This window comes from Grampus griseus (genome assembly GCF_964374135.1).
Source record: "Grampus griseus genome assembly, chromosome: 6".
Classification (NCBI taxonomy): Eukaryota; Metazoa; Chordata; class Mammalia; order Artiodactyla; family Delphinidae; genus Grampus; species Grampus griseus.
Window position 1 is genome coordinate 56,718,165 of NC_139000.1, and position 15,026 is coordinate 56,733,190.

The 15,026-nt window shown below is 37.0% G+C and overlaps 1 protein-coding gene across 5 annotated transcripts in view; it reads left to right on the forward strand.

Annotated features, from left to right (window-relative positions):
- Positions 1 to 15,026, forward strand: part of KDM4C (lysine demethylase 4C) — a 410,995-nt gene that overhangs the window by 186,518 nt on the left and 209,451 nt on the right. The window lies entirely within an intron of this gene.

Here is a 15,026-nt window from a genome sequence, read left to right on the forward strand (position 1 = left end):
TCACAGCATGAAACCATTCTAGACAAGAGCCAGGATAATTTTTCAATAATGATACAAATTACTTATAATTTAGTAGTAAACAAAGAGACAAATACCAGTTACTTCATCTACTCATATATTTGGCATACTCAAAAATTTCAAATGTTTTTAACCTAAGATATTTCAGATATAGAAACTGCAAAAACAATAATATTCACAGCCCCCCATAAAGGATTCCTTTCAAACAACATCCAGCAGTGCCTTTTATTCTTCTGATTAATCATATTTATTTCCTGCTTGTGGAGGAATTCGTTGGATATACAACTTGTGGGTAAAATCTATAGGCATTCTGTATTTAGACACCAAACATGCACACATCTTCTGTTCGACATGGTAAAGAACTAAGGGAAAGTGCAGAGCTATGTTTCATAACTCCTCTTCTAGCACTGATGCAGCCTCAAAGAACTATGCAAGTAACGAATTTCAGAATTCCACAAAGGTATTTCAGAATGTAGTGAGAGAACTCTAGAATACTGTGGTAAAATGGGAAGGATGGGGCCAACTACATGTGATTTTATTGTAGTTATAGTCTTCAAATTTATAACAAACTATCCTTTAAAACTAGATCATAAATAATCTTAGCATATTTTTTCATGGTCATAAGAAAGTCCTAAGAAATGCTGAATAGCAAAACCGTATCCATCTCCCCCCAAGCAAAAGGACCTTCTGTTTCCTTCCCAGGTTACTAGCAATCCCAAATGACTTCTTCATTAGAAAAAAAAATCAGGATTTTAAAGAAGGAGAGGCATCAATGAGCAAATTTCCCATCCCTGCCATGCTTATAAGAGAAAATTACTAATTACAGTCAATGTTTTAGATAATATATCACATAACACAGACTTCTCAACATCATCACTTTTGATATTTATTTCTATCACAAATCCTTCACGATGTTTTATAATAAGTAGCACAAACTAAACCTACCATTCATTTTCTTGACAAATGAGTAGTTGCAAGACTGAAACCTATGTCTTAGCCTTCATGGAGGTTTTTGCCATTTGCCTCTCCATTCATCATTGAAATCTTTCTGATGGGACTTTATTTTTGGTCTCCTGGCAAAAGAGAGCTGCATTTTGGCCATTTAGAGCTGGTCAAAACCATAATGAAATTAGAGAAAACGTTTTTCCTCTGTGGTAATGGCAGCCAAGTAGCAGTAGTAGTCACGTCATCAAAGAATGTTTGTGGATGACGATCCCACCACCGTGGTAAGAGATGAAACACAGAGACTGCTGATTCTCAGAAGGCTGTGCCATTCCATTCTTCTGTGCACAGAACCATTGCTCCTGCCCAGAAGTATGGTGTGTTGCAAATGACCCCTGACATGCATGCCTCTGACCAGGTATTCAGTCTTACAGACTTGGTGCCGTGCTGCGGTGAGTATTCTCTAATAGAGATACAACTTTATTGTCTGTGCAATGGAACCAGGAGTGGGTTCATGTTACAGAGGAGTCACGTCATGCGAGGCAGGGTGATGACAGGGTGCTATGTGCTCAGGTTTGGACGCACAGAGCTGGGCCCACACACTGGCTGTGCTCTTTATTGGCTGGACAACCTTGTACAAACCACTTAGCCCTTCTGACCCTCACATTCCTCTACAGTAAAATGCATACAATCCGGGTATATATGTTTATGGTGGCAATAATAAAAAGTATTATCATCAGAAACCTACAGAATCCATGCTTAGGGCCACAGAGGTGTTGGATGGTGAGATGGTATGATCTTCAAGTGTATCACTCATTCAAGGGAAAGAGAACAACTGTAAACATACAAGCATTAGTGGCATTCAGCTAATCCTGATTTTGCAACCAACGTTTGGGGCTTTGCTATAGCAAAGTAGCCTTTTGGTTTCTTTTTAATTGTTTGTAGATTTTCTTTCCGTTGCAGGGCAAAGAATGGTTTTATCCAGCTGGGTGTTTGCAAAACTGATTCATAATGCTGTCCTTACCCTGTCACCTCCACAGTCTTGCCAAACTATTAACCATAACACCAACACAATTACCAAAACACTACTAAAAGAGTGTTTTTAATAGAAATCAATTATTGCTATTGCAGTTAGGGACAAATAATAATATAGCTCTGAGTAAGAAATCATTATTTCTTTTCCTGATTAGTTCAGCAGTAAAGGTTAGGATACATTTGCCTTCTTTCATATGTAACTTTATGATAACATTATGATGATAGGAGAGAGGAAATAATAGGGTTTAGTAGAAGGTCTTGTAGAGTCCTAAAGGGAAGTCATAGGGTCTCTCCTGTGCCTCCCTTTCAAAGCCTAAAGCCTGGAATGAAACATTTACAGTCATTCCCACACTTTCTCTTCCCTTTCTGAGATATCCAGGAATCCAAAGACCAGATGACTTAGCTTGATATAGTCCTACCCCAAACTCTTTCTCTAAGAGAAAAAGGTGAGAAGATGAGAGCTGGAGAGCCCCAAGTTTTCTTCCTGGTTTTACAGTCCTTTAAAATACCCTCCGATCTTGCACTGTTCCCCATACGTGGCCACAGACAGAGGAGAGGATGTTGGTTGCCCCTCCTCTCTTTAAAACCTTGGTCTGTTTCTTTGCATCATTGCCGTTTTCTTTTGAATTTTAGGCTATAACGTCTGTCAGGGGCTCTTGGAAAATATGTCTTGTATTGTTATTTTTGAACTTTTACTTGCTTAATAAATGTTAAGCGTTGTGACTGTAACTTGCCTGTGGTTATCATAGCACAGTTGTACCTGATGTCACATCTTTAGTCTGAACAACTTGAAAAGCCATTTAGTGGATTTTTTTATGCCAGTCAGATTTACCAAGTATATATGCAGCTACTGTCATTCTCTAGATTTGTTTCAATTTATGAGTTCCTATTATAGTTCATAAGACAACTCCAAGGAGTGTAAGTGACTTGTAATTTATAGCCATGGTATGTTAATTCTGTGAAATCGTAGTCTAGTTAGGCTATACGAATTGTGATGACACTTATCCGTTGTTTACACGAAGCAGCAGGATAGATATGTATGTCTTCCTTTGAGAAGTAATAAAAAGAAATGCCTGTCAACTTAATTTATCACCAGACATTTTCATATTTAAAGCCCTTTATAGTGAAATAAAAGCTTGACCTAAAGATTATGGTTACTGCAGACTTGACAGCAGCTGTGACTGTGGCGTAAAATACTCTAAGGGCCTCGACTGCCATAATAAAAGCTGTGTAGCTCGTATGAAAAGCTGTTACATGAGGTGAATGTTCTTGGATATAGAAACGATTAAGTAATCCTTCCCATCAGAGATCTGAGAGGTCATCTGGCTGTTTATGTTATATCAGAATTGTGCCTTTTCAAGCACTAAAAAATTTGCTGAAGAAGGTATCTAAAATTCTTTTTCTCTTTTTTGAAAGTTTAGATATTACTAGTACTGAATAGCCAGGAAATATCAAAGGATGATTTTATAATTATCTAGTGGTAATTGCATTGTGCAGTTCTGCCATCATGTAGCTACATACATGCCACATGGACCAGGGGCTGGTGAGTGGAAGATCCTGTACAAGCACAGAAAGAAGAATTAGATGGTTTGCTTACAAGTTTAGCACATGGTATTTATTATTAATGACTTACTAGGTCTAGCTCCTGAAAAGTATCCAGTTACTTTCCATCAGAGATAGAAGTCATTGTACAAACTGTCAAAAGTTTATAAAGTTTCTGTTTTTCAGTAGAAAGTTACATTTTAACTATTTCTTATCGGAAAGAACATAGCATTTATATATAGCATAATTTATTGGTAATTCATAAGCTGTCTTTTCATATCTTCTTATATCTTAAACTGTGACTTAAATTAAAAATTATAATAGTAATGTTTATTATTAGAATTCAAACTTGCAGTCATAACGGGCAAAGTAAAGGTCTGTGCCCCTCTCAAACAAAAATAAAAACTAGTAACCTCTTTGGTGGTATTTAACATTGTTATTTGTCTGTAATCTGTTCACTGCCATGGTTATTTTTCCATGTAATTTCTTTCCTCCATAGAAATTGCCATCATTTTACGCTTTTTCCCCTACTGGCCTATGGTGTTTGACGGATGTTGTGAATGCAGTTTCTGTGCACTACTGAGTATATGCATTAATCAGAGACTATGAAATGCCCATTGTTCTCTCAAGTTCATTTATAAATCATTATAAATCATGACCAAGCTACTGGCTAGGTTATGTTTGCTAACATTCACTCTATTATGTACTTATGTCTGAGTGGTGGGGAAACGTGGAGTCATGGCGAGCACAGGTGGCTCCATGGGGTATGATTTTGAAGAAAATGAAATAAATTGAATGACTGATAAAAGCAAGGATAGGACTGATGATGATTAAATGTCCTGTACCCAGTAAATTCTCAGCTGAACCTGCAACAGCATCCTGAATTAGAGGCCCTTACTTCATAGCATAAACCCCTTCCTATGTTTGCTCAGGTTAGCAGTGTTAGCAACCAAACTTGGGTCCGCTCGCCCGAGCGCATTAAGGCCAATCTACTGACACCAGGCTGTGGTGAAGGAAAGTGTAGTGTTTATTGCAGGCACCAAGCAAGGAGTCGAGGTAGCTAATGCTCAAAAAACCTGAACTCTCCAATGGGGTTAAGGGAAATGTTTTTAAAGACAGGGTGAGGGAGGGGGGTTGTGGGGTACGTGATCAGCTTGTGGGCATTCTTCTGATTGGTTGGTGGTGAGGTGATTGAGTCAACATCATCAACATACCGGTTCCAGTTGGTCTGGGGTCTATGTGCTTGTGATCAGCATACAGTTAACTTCTACCTGGTGGAGGTTTCAGTATCTGCAAAACAGCTCAAAGGACATGGCTCAAAATATTATCTATAGTCCTTGAGGAGGAACTAAGCATCTTTGACTTTGTTTAATGGCTAAACTATTATTATTTTGTCTTGCTTGACTGTTTTCCTTTGTTTCTGCATTTTCTTACTTTAATTAAATTTATTCTTTGGAACCTGGGGAAGGTCTGGGAGGCTAAAGTTTTTCTACAAACAAGAGGCAGGTGGAGGATGGGATGGGAAGGGGGTGAGTCAGTGGCAGTGGAGGGGGATCCCAGGAAGGTCCCGTAGGGTCCTGCTCAGTTACAGCAGTAGTTAAAGAAAAATTTATATCTAATGCATTTGAAGACCAGATATTGATAACCTATCCAGTTTTCTAGTTTTAGAAATACAAACTGACCTTTGGATACCGAATCTATCAATGTTCAGATGAGTTAAAGGCTAACTGAGATTTTTAACTTTTGTGGTAATCACATAGTTAGACCATATGAAGGCAACTTTTTTAAAGGAAATATGTTCAATGATCATTTTAATCGGTTTGATTTTATTAAAGGAAAAAGATGTACTATAAATAAACGTTTTTAACATTTACATTTTTACAAAATAAATCTTTTATAGTCAAAATGAGAGATTCAGTAAAATAAGATGCTTATTTCTTTGTTCCATTAAAGGGGGAAAAAAAAGACCTCAGCTTAAACAATTGCCTCAGCCCTCATGTAGATATGTTTCTATTTCAATAAATCCTCTGGGCATTAGTATTATAATATGTAAAAAGCAATAGGCAATGTGAAAACTTTAATTTATCTATTTCTTCTTAAAATCTGGTGTAATTTTTTCATTACCAAAAAAAAGAACTCAGCATCAAGAATCAGTTACTGACATTTTCCATAATTCACTATACATTTACGAGAATTGCAGAGCTAAAATGTGAAACCCCAGACCTCTTACATATTTTACAGGATACTTTTCTTTCAAGTAGCCTTTAATGGACATTGTTTTCATAGCATTGTCTTAAAATTACGTAGCAATGAATTATAGAACCAAGCTGCCTGGGTTTGAATCTTGCAAAGACCTTCGGCAAACTACTTAACTTCTCTGTGCATTGGTGTTCTCATGAGTTAAATGGGCATAATAAGTATGCCAACCTCCTAGGGTTGAATTATCAAATGTAATGTGCTTAGAACAGTCCCTGGCATTTAGCACATGCACTCTACAAGTGACAAATAAGTAAATAAATGTAGACAAATGATATTTTTAGTGTTAATTTATTGTTGAAAATATATCCAAAGGACACATTTTTTTCATTCAATTTATTAATTCATGCAAAAAGTATTCATTGACCCCCGCCCCCTTCGTTGAAAGGCACAGTGATGAGCAGGACAAGCATGAACTTTGTCCTTTTACAGGCAAGGCTTAGAAACTGACATTTATAAAATAATTATACAACTAATTACTTAATTATGATGTCATTTGTGTCACATATTCAGGATGTTGAGTTATTTTGTAGTAGGGGGAACTGACCTAGTCTGTATGAATTTAAGGTGAAATATGAAGGATGTGAGCTAGATAAATATGCTTGGTTATAGCAAGAGGATGAGAATGTTTCCAGTAGGGGCAGCAGTACCTAGGAAGATTTATAATGTAGCGTAGCAAAAACAGTGGAGAAAAATGACAACACGAGTCCATAAGGTGTTTCATTGCTTTTTAAATTCATGAGATCTGCTCTTTCCCCTGTTATGTGCCCTGTTGTCTGTCCTCCTGAACATTCTTCCAGAGCAGCATCCCCTTTTCTGCCTCTCAGTCTTCCTTGTGGCTCAAGGACCACACCGACCCGCCCCCACCACAAGCAGAGTCTGTACATTCTTTTGTTTGATGGTGCTGCCATCCGCCTGTCGTTTCCTTGACACATTCCTACTCCTTTTTTATCCTGCTTTTTCTTGCTCTCACTTTTTCAGCTGTTCCTAGGTCAGTTACTTATTCTTCAGTCCAAATAAATATTTGAATATTTGAAAAATGGGTAAACAGAAGCTTCTTTTGCAAACTGTTGGAGCTAATAATTTAGGCTCTTTGGACACTAAGAACATAACTCTGATGGTATTTTATTGACTAAGGAAGTCTTGCTTATTTTTTGCTTATGACCTAAGAAGTATTCTATTTCAGAATTTTTCCTGATCATCAAAGGACTAGCTTAAGTTAACTTCTACCTGCATTATTCTCCTAAATAGTCTTTTTATATCTATCCAGATTTTTTTATCTTTTGATCTCTGTTTCTTGAATGCCAACCTTAGAAAAATGGGAATTTCTAAGAGGCTTCTTTATATGCTTTATTTCTCCATTACTACATCTTAGGAATTATATCAATTAAAGAGAGAATAATTATTAGTAGGAAATAAAAGAGAAAGGTGGTTCTGTCTGTGTAAGCATAGGCATGTGTGAACTTAAATTAAGGCGATTTGCAGGGAAATACCTAAAACCATATACCCCTTTTATGTTTCTTAATACAGATATGTTATAGCTGAACTGTGGTAAAGTGAGGGTAATTGATGACTAAGTGGCATTTATCTCCAGAACACAAGAGTATTACTCAGGTTTCTCCAGAGCCAACAGGATGCATATATGTAAAGAGATTTATTGTAAGCAGTTGGCTGCAATTACGGAGGCTGAGGTGTCCCAAGATCTGCAGTCAGAAAGCTGGACGTGCAGGAATAGCTGATGTTTCAGTTCTAGTGCAGAGGCAGGGCAAAACCCTTGTCCCAGCTCAATCAGTCAGGCAGGAGGAGTTCCCTCTTATTCCTGGGGTGGTCAAACATTTTGTTCTATTTAGGCCTTACCCTGCTTGAATGGCGCCTGTTCATATTAGGGACAGCAATCTGCTTTATTCATTGTACTGATTCAAATGGTCATTTCATCTAGAAGCACCCTCACAGACACACCCAGAGTAATGTTTGACCAAATATCTGGGCACCCCATGGCCAAGTCAAGTTGACACATAACGGTAACTATCACAAAAAAATTTGGTTTAACGTTTAAAAATCAAATCAGTTTAACCCATCACATTAACAGAATAAAAGAGAAAAAACATATGATCATTTTACCAAATGCAGAAAAAGCAACATTCATTTCAGATAAAAATGCTCAGAGGGAACTTTGTCAATAAAGTAGGTATAAGAAACCTACAATGAATGTCATACAGAATGGCGAAATATTGAACAGCTCCTCCCTAAGATTTGGCGCAGAGTGAGAAGTTTCATTCTCACCACTTCTGTTTGTTATTTCACTGAAGACTCTGGCCACTGCAGTAAGTCAAGAAAAAGTAGTCAAGGGCATGAAGATAAAAGAGAAGTAAAACTGTCCCTGTCTGGAGATGATTGTTTATGAAGAATATAGCTACACGTAGATCTAGATCTTCTCCAATAGAAGAGAAGAGAGAATCCACAATAGACCCACACTTATATGGCATTTAATTTTTGTCAGTGGCACCAAAGCGATCCAGGGGGGAACAAAGAGTGTTCAACATTTGTGACAAAAATTAACCTTGAACCCCACCATATAAAACTACTAATTCAAGATGGATCCTAGACCTGAAGGAGAAAACTGAAATATGAAGCTTTTGGAAGAAAATATAGGAGAATCTCTTTATAACTTGGGGATAGAAAAAGGTTTCTTAAGTCATAGCAATAATTATAAAAAGCAAAAATTGATGAGTTAGACAAACTTCTGCTCATTAAAAGACATTAAAAGGACACAAATTAGGAGAAAACATTTACAAAACATCTATTTGATAAATGACTGGTATCTGGGATATATAAAGGACTCAGACAGCTCAATAATAAAACAACAAAAATATCTCAATAAAAAGTGGACCAAAAATACAACAGACTCTTCACAAAGGAAGATATACAAAATTAAAACGTGTTCATGAATGTGCAGTTGTTCCCAGTAGTTTGCTCCTAGTATGAGCTAGGCTGCAGCATTGTTGGAAGGACTGGAGGAGTGAAAGGGTGTGTAGGGAAGATGGTGTTACCTGAGCTCGGGAACAGCCGGGACCTTTGTGCCCCTGTGTTCCTCAGCCTGGCCTGCTGCTGTCACTTCTCCAGCAGCCTGCTGCTGAAATCTTTGGACTGTCTTCTGCCTTCTAATCTCTGCAAGTCTCCTTAATATCAGAGCCAAATCAGAACCCTTTGGCCTGGGGCAGCTCCATACAGGGAAGAGTTCAGATGGACTGGGATGGTGCTGAATATCAGCACTGTATATCCTGTACTGTCAATACATTGTCCGTTTTTAGGAACACTGATACTGATGATGAAAGGATGTAGACTCAAGTCTTCATTCTACCACTTGCTTAATTCATGACCTTTCGCAAATTATTATTTTTAAAAATATTTATCTATTTATTTAGGTTACGCCAGCTCTTAGTTGTGGCCGGCAGGCTCCTTAGTTGCACCCTGCAGCCTCCTTAATTGTGACATGCAAACTCTTAGTTGCAGCATGCATGTGGGATCTAGTTCCCTGACCAGGGATTGAACCCGGGCCCCCCTATATTGGGATCACGGAGTCTTGTCTACTGCGCCACCAGGAAAGTCCCATGACCTTTGGCAAATCATTGATTCTCTGTATCCTACATTAGTAAAACAGAGTTATTAATAGTTCCTCATAGGGATGTGAAGACTAAGTGAACTAATATAAGTACCGATGCAATGAGAAAATGCTTTGCATTTATCACTGTGCCTGGCACATAGAAAGCACACAGTATGAGATGTTTGCTATTATAACCATCAGCTTGAATTCTTATTTTTTACTACAATCAATTAAAACCTTTTAAAAACCAAGAACTGGTATTTAAGATAGGTCCCCCTTCCTCTTATACTTAAGAACTTAGGAGACTAAACATAAATGAAAAAATACCACGAATAATTTGCCATTGGACACGAGAAGCCATGAGTACCATTGCTGCATTTAACTGATCGCTCTTGGTGAGACAGTTCTTCCTGCTTCATCCACTGTAGGAGTTTCACGTTCTGCTCAGCCAGGCCTTCTCAGAGGCAGGACTTCTGGTCTGTGATTGACAAGATTCTTGGATGTTGCTGCTGCTAAGTAATAATTAAGTTAAACTGTTTCATTAAAAATATAAAAAGGAAGTAGTTGAATGTTAAAAAAAAAATTTACACATTTACTTTGTTTGAATTGCTGGAAGAAGTCCAGAGTAAAGGTTCTTTTTTAAATTTGGGATTCCAATAGCCTTTGTAGTTCAATACCAGTAAGTTAACCTTATCCTTTGATATACATAATTCATTTTCAGGCACTTAGTAATTTTATGTCTTTGTGGTTACAGGTTGCTGTATTTCTGACATTTTATTATTAAAAGTAGTATTTAGATCTGAGTATTAAAGTGAGATGGTATTTTAGACCAGGCTTTTAAAATAATGTATTTTACATTGGGTTTTTAAAAATTTAATATTAGTCCTGGGGCATTGGAATATGTAACTTCTGTTTGTTTTAACACTACTTAATTGCTATTTTGATGTTTCTTTCTTGATGATATAGAGACAGAAATGTATTTATACGAGTATAAACTTTTCCTGTTGAAGGCTTTTTTGTGTGTTGTGAGTGACGTTTAAAATCTTAACTGGTTTAGACAGCCATATGGATTCAAGTCTCCAGATTAAAAACATGGGGCTAATTTATCTGTTTATCTTTAGGCCTGATATTCTAAACATGCTAATTGACCTTAATTGTTTCGAACATATGTAAAAGTGGAAATTTGAAGTAGTCTTCTGCTTTGGCAAATTCTTATCATAATGGTCTGTTACTGATTTTCTTGTTAATTTAACTTTTATGACTTGTTCCTGGCTCACAGTATATGTCTGTCTTACCTGATAACCCATTTCATTTCATTCTGACTATAAAATCATTTTCTTGTAAGTCAAATGCTAATTGTATTGCTCTGGTTTCAATTGTAGGTACATTTCCAGTAACAGTCTGGAGCAGTAGATTTAAAAATCCTTCCTATGCTCATAGATGATTTTAACTTTTCTTCTGCATATGTCATGTACTTAGTTAAGTGTGTAGATTCTGTCTTAAGATGATCTTAATGGGTCAACATTCTCAAAAGTTGTAGCCTTCCACCTCCTTTTGGCGCAGAAAGAAAATGGACTACCTCCTTGACGTATATCTTCAGATATCTGTCTGGATCCTCTTACTGCACTTTCTTCTCTCTGGTTCTTTTATCACACTTGGCTTCCTTCTCAGGCTTTTGTTCCCCACGTTGTGGCATAGATAACTGTTGGCTTTTTCTAGGCTAATAGACTAGGAACAAGTCCTGAGATGAATCCCCTTGGCCTACCTAGGTCGTGTGCGGATCCCTGAACCAGTCACTGTTGTCACTGGGATGGAATGTTTGATTGGCTCCGTCCAGCCGCACCTAAAACACAGGCCCTGGGCCTGGGGGAAAATTGTTTTTAGTGCTTTTTTTAGTCAGAAAACATCCTAATAAAAGTCTTAGGAGTGAACCACGTAATAAAATTTAGTGATTTAATCCTGCTACATCAATTTCAGTAAATTTTTTTTTTCTTCGGTACGTGGGCTGTTGTGGCCTCTCCCGTTGCGGAGCGCTCAGCGGCCATGGCTCACGGGCCCAGCCACTCTGCGGCATGTGGGATCCTCCCGGACCAGGGCACGAACCCGTGTCCCTGCATCGGCAGGTGGACTCTCAACCACTGCGCCACCAGGGAAGCCCAGTAAAATTTTTTGAACAAACTAAATAATGAATAGTAAATTATAAATAAAAACAGCCCTATTCAGTTTCACAAAACTTAACCAATGGTGAGAATTGCAAACTTTTTCCAGATTTCTGCCCCCCCTCCATGTAGCTGCTTATTTATGAAGTTTGGTAACTGTGCCCATCATACCTCTTTGCTCATATTAGGCACTGAAATGTTTGTGGAATGAATGCTGTCATAGCTTGTTACTCTGGACATTATTTCAGCAGCACAGGTATTAAATTGAACTGAGAATGGATGTAATTTAATATTTGATTAAAGGAATGGGCCTTCTACTGTTAGTTTTCTTTTCCATATTCATTTCACAGAGAGGGGAGATAAAAGCTTGTGGTAGGGTAGGCTTCGTGCTTCTGCACTTGGAAGGGAAGGCTTGCCATTTGCAGTCTTGGGCCAGAGATTGTATGGATCAGGTGGACAATTTGCAGCAGAATGGATTTCCCACACAGAATTAGAGTACTGGGAAGCCATTTACAACTTATTTCCTATGTTCTTGGACAAAGTAAAAAGGCAAAGGATGAGCAGACGTGGTATGTGATAGTTGTTTATTGCTATAAAAAGTCCTCCCTGACCCCTGCCCTGCCTTCCAGAAGACCTCAGCAACAGTTCTTGGAATGTAAAATGAACCAAAACTGAAGTGATGAACTAGTGTCCTAACCCTGCCATTCCCAGTGCTTTACCTTCCTCTCCCCTTTAGTTGGGTCTCTCCAACCCCATGAGGAAAAAGATTTTTGCATTTTGATTTAAAGAGTCACTGCTACAGCTTGTATTTATTCACTAGTGAAGGCAGAACATTCCTGGTTTTTTGTTTCTTGACAGTGATAGATTGTAGTAGGCAGCCACATCTGAGGAAATAAGTGAAACTACAGCCCTGAAATAATTTCTTATTACACATATAGATGAATAATCTTTACTCTGATTATTGTGTAAGTTGTACAAATAGGGGGCTTTATTTTGGCACCAGAAGTTTGGTTGGATAGAATTGTTTTAAACTGGAGTGGTCTTTAGTACTTGGCAGTATTTGAGGCTGATATCGGCTGTGTTTATGATTACTTTCTGGACTCAGTCCAGTTTGAATTTAAATATATTTAAAAGTACATGTGAATATGAGGGAATGTAGATCATTAAAATTGCATTTATTATGTAGCCTTTCTTTTTTTTAAACATTTAGACTGATTAATGAGTTTCTGTAGAGTAAAAATAGAACACATCCTACCAAATCACTTTCTAGATTTTATCAGTAGACCCATTGCCCCTGGGGTAGTGAAGGACTTCTCTTGTCCAGAGCTTGTTAATGATCATTGCAACAATGACAATTCTACATTTTATTTGTATCAACCAAATTCTTAGAGAGTGGATATAAAGTTAGAAATCTGAGTTGTAGTTTGTAGCTGTGTCATTTGCTGGACAAAAAAAAAGCATTCCTTAACATTTATGACATGTTTCCATTAATTAAGGCAGAGCCCTCATATTTGCTAATGAAATAGTTTGAGGTCTTCTAATGAAAGGTTCTACATAATGATAAAGTAATTCAATTTTTAAATAAATTATGTAAATAGAAATGAAGCAAGTAAATAATTCAAATATAGTAAGGTCAACATTAGATTCATTTTCATTTTTGTTTTGCTTCTTACATTACGGGCAATATTCTAGCGTTTGGCAGTCATTCAGCTAGTATTTATGGAGCACGTACTATGTGTTGGTGACGGTAAAACTGATCTGAGTCCTGTCTTCACAGAATGTAGGTTCTAGGGCAGGAAATAGATGTTAACCAAATAAACATACAAACATATGATTAAAAATTGTTATAAGTGACCTGAAGGAAAAGAACAAGGTGCTAGGAAATGAAATACTTTTGGTTTAGGTAAATCTAGAGAGATCAAGAGTGAGAGAGAAACTTCATCACTTAAGAAAGGGATTCATCTATTTATGGATATTTCCACTCCAAGTGTAGAGCTTTAGTCCAAGCTCCCTCCTCATGCCATACCCACTTCTACTTGTACCCACCACTTCTGTCCCCACACTGCTCTCCCCAGTATCAGATTTAAGGAAATGGATCAGTCTCTAACATATGTATGTGCATTATAGGTAGATAAATGTATATATTACATATATGATCATGTGTAACCTGTTATCTCCACCTACTGGTAATGCTTTCCCATATCTCTAAATCCCATATCTCTAAATCCCAAATCCCATATCTCTAAATGTTCTTCCGTAAGTTATACCATGAGTTTTTAAAGGAATACCCTCTTGTTTCTAGAAAATGTTTTTTTTTTCCTTTTTTTAGATCTTTGATAAACACTGCTGAAATGAACATTCTTAAACATAAGCTGGTACATTAAGTAATAATTATTTTCTTAGGATAAGTTCCCAGTTGTTAAATTACTGGTCACAGATTATTCATATTTTAAAAGTTTTATTACATATTTAAAAGTTCTGTGTTGCTAAGTCATTGGCATGATTTATCCTTAACATGTCACAGATTGGTTTAATGCAGCTTCATTTTTTGCTATTTTTTAAAAAATTTAAGCCATTATTTCTTTTTTTTTTAATTTATTTTATTTTTGGCTGTGTTGGGTCTTTGTTGAGTACGGGCTTTTCTCTAGTTGAGGCGAGCAGGGGCTACTCTTCGTTGCAATGCACGGGTTTCTCATTGCAGTGGCTTGCCTTGTTGCGGAGCACAGACTCTGGCATGCAGGCTTCAGTAGTTGTGGCACACGAGCTCAGTAGTTGTGGCTCGTGGGCTCTGGAGCCATTTTTTGCTATTTTTGAGTCTATAGTCAAGCAAATAATAGTAATAGTCATGGAAGTTAGTTCTGCATGTTGGATCCCTATTGGCCTTAAACTGATTTAAATCCTGTTTTTCCCATCTTAATTTCTTAGAATAACAATGGATCCTCTTATAAGAAATGTTTTTCCATAGACTTTCCTATTTATGGTTTTCTAAATTTGGCCAGAGAGAAATTGAAGAAACACAAATCCATTGTGTGTTTTTCTATCTTCTATTTGTTTTTCTACTGGTTCAATGAATATATCTACCTTTTTCCCCTGCTTTAAATCATCTCACAAAATTAATAACAGAAAAGCTAATAGCAGTGCCAGACATATTCTCACACTTGAATGGGAATGCAGGAATTGCCAGATAAAATGAATCTGAGATGCTGAATTATTTACTTATAGTGCTGTGTGGTTTCCTAAGGAAGTATTGCTGAAAAAGTATCTGTTGTCAATTTAAATAATTTTATTTCCAACAAAATTATTTGTTTTCCTTTGATTATTTAATGTTAAATTTCCAATCATATTGTTAACATTAGAAAGCCTGAAATAAATTATACTTCTTCCTAAAGGCATTAATTTTTTGGCCTAGTTAGCTTTCATCTGGTTGTCTCTTGTTTTGGAAATAGTGCCAGAGAATTTTTTAGGTGGCA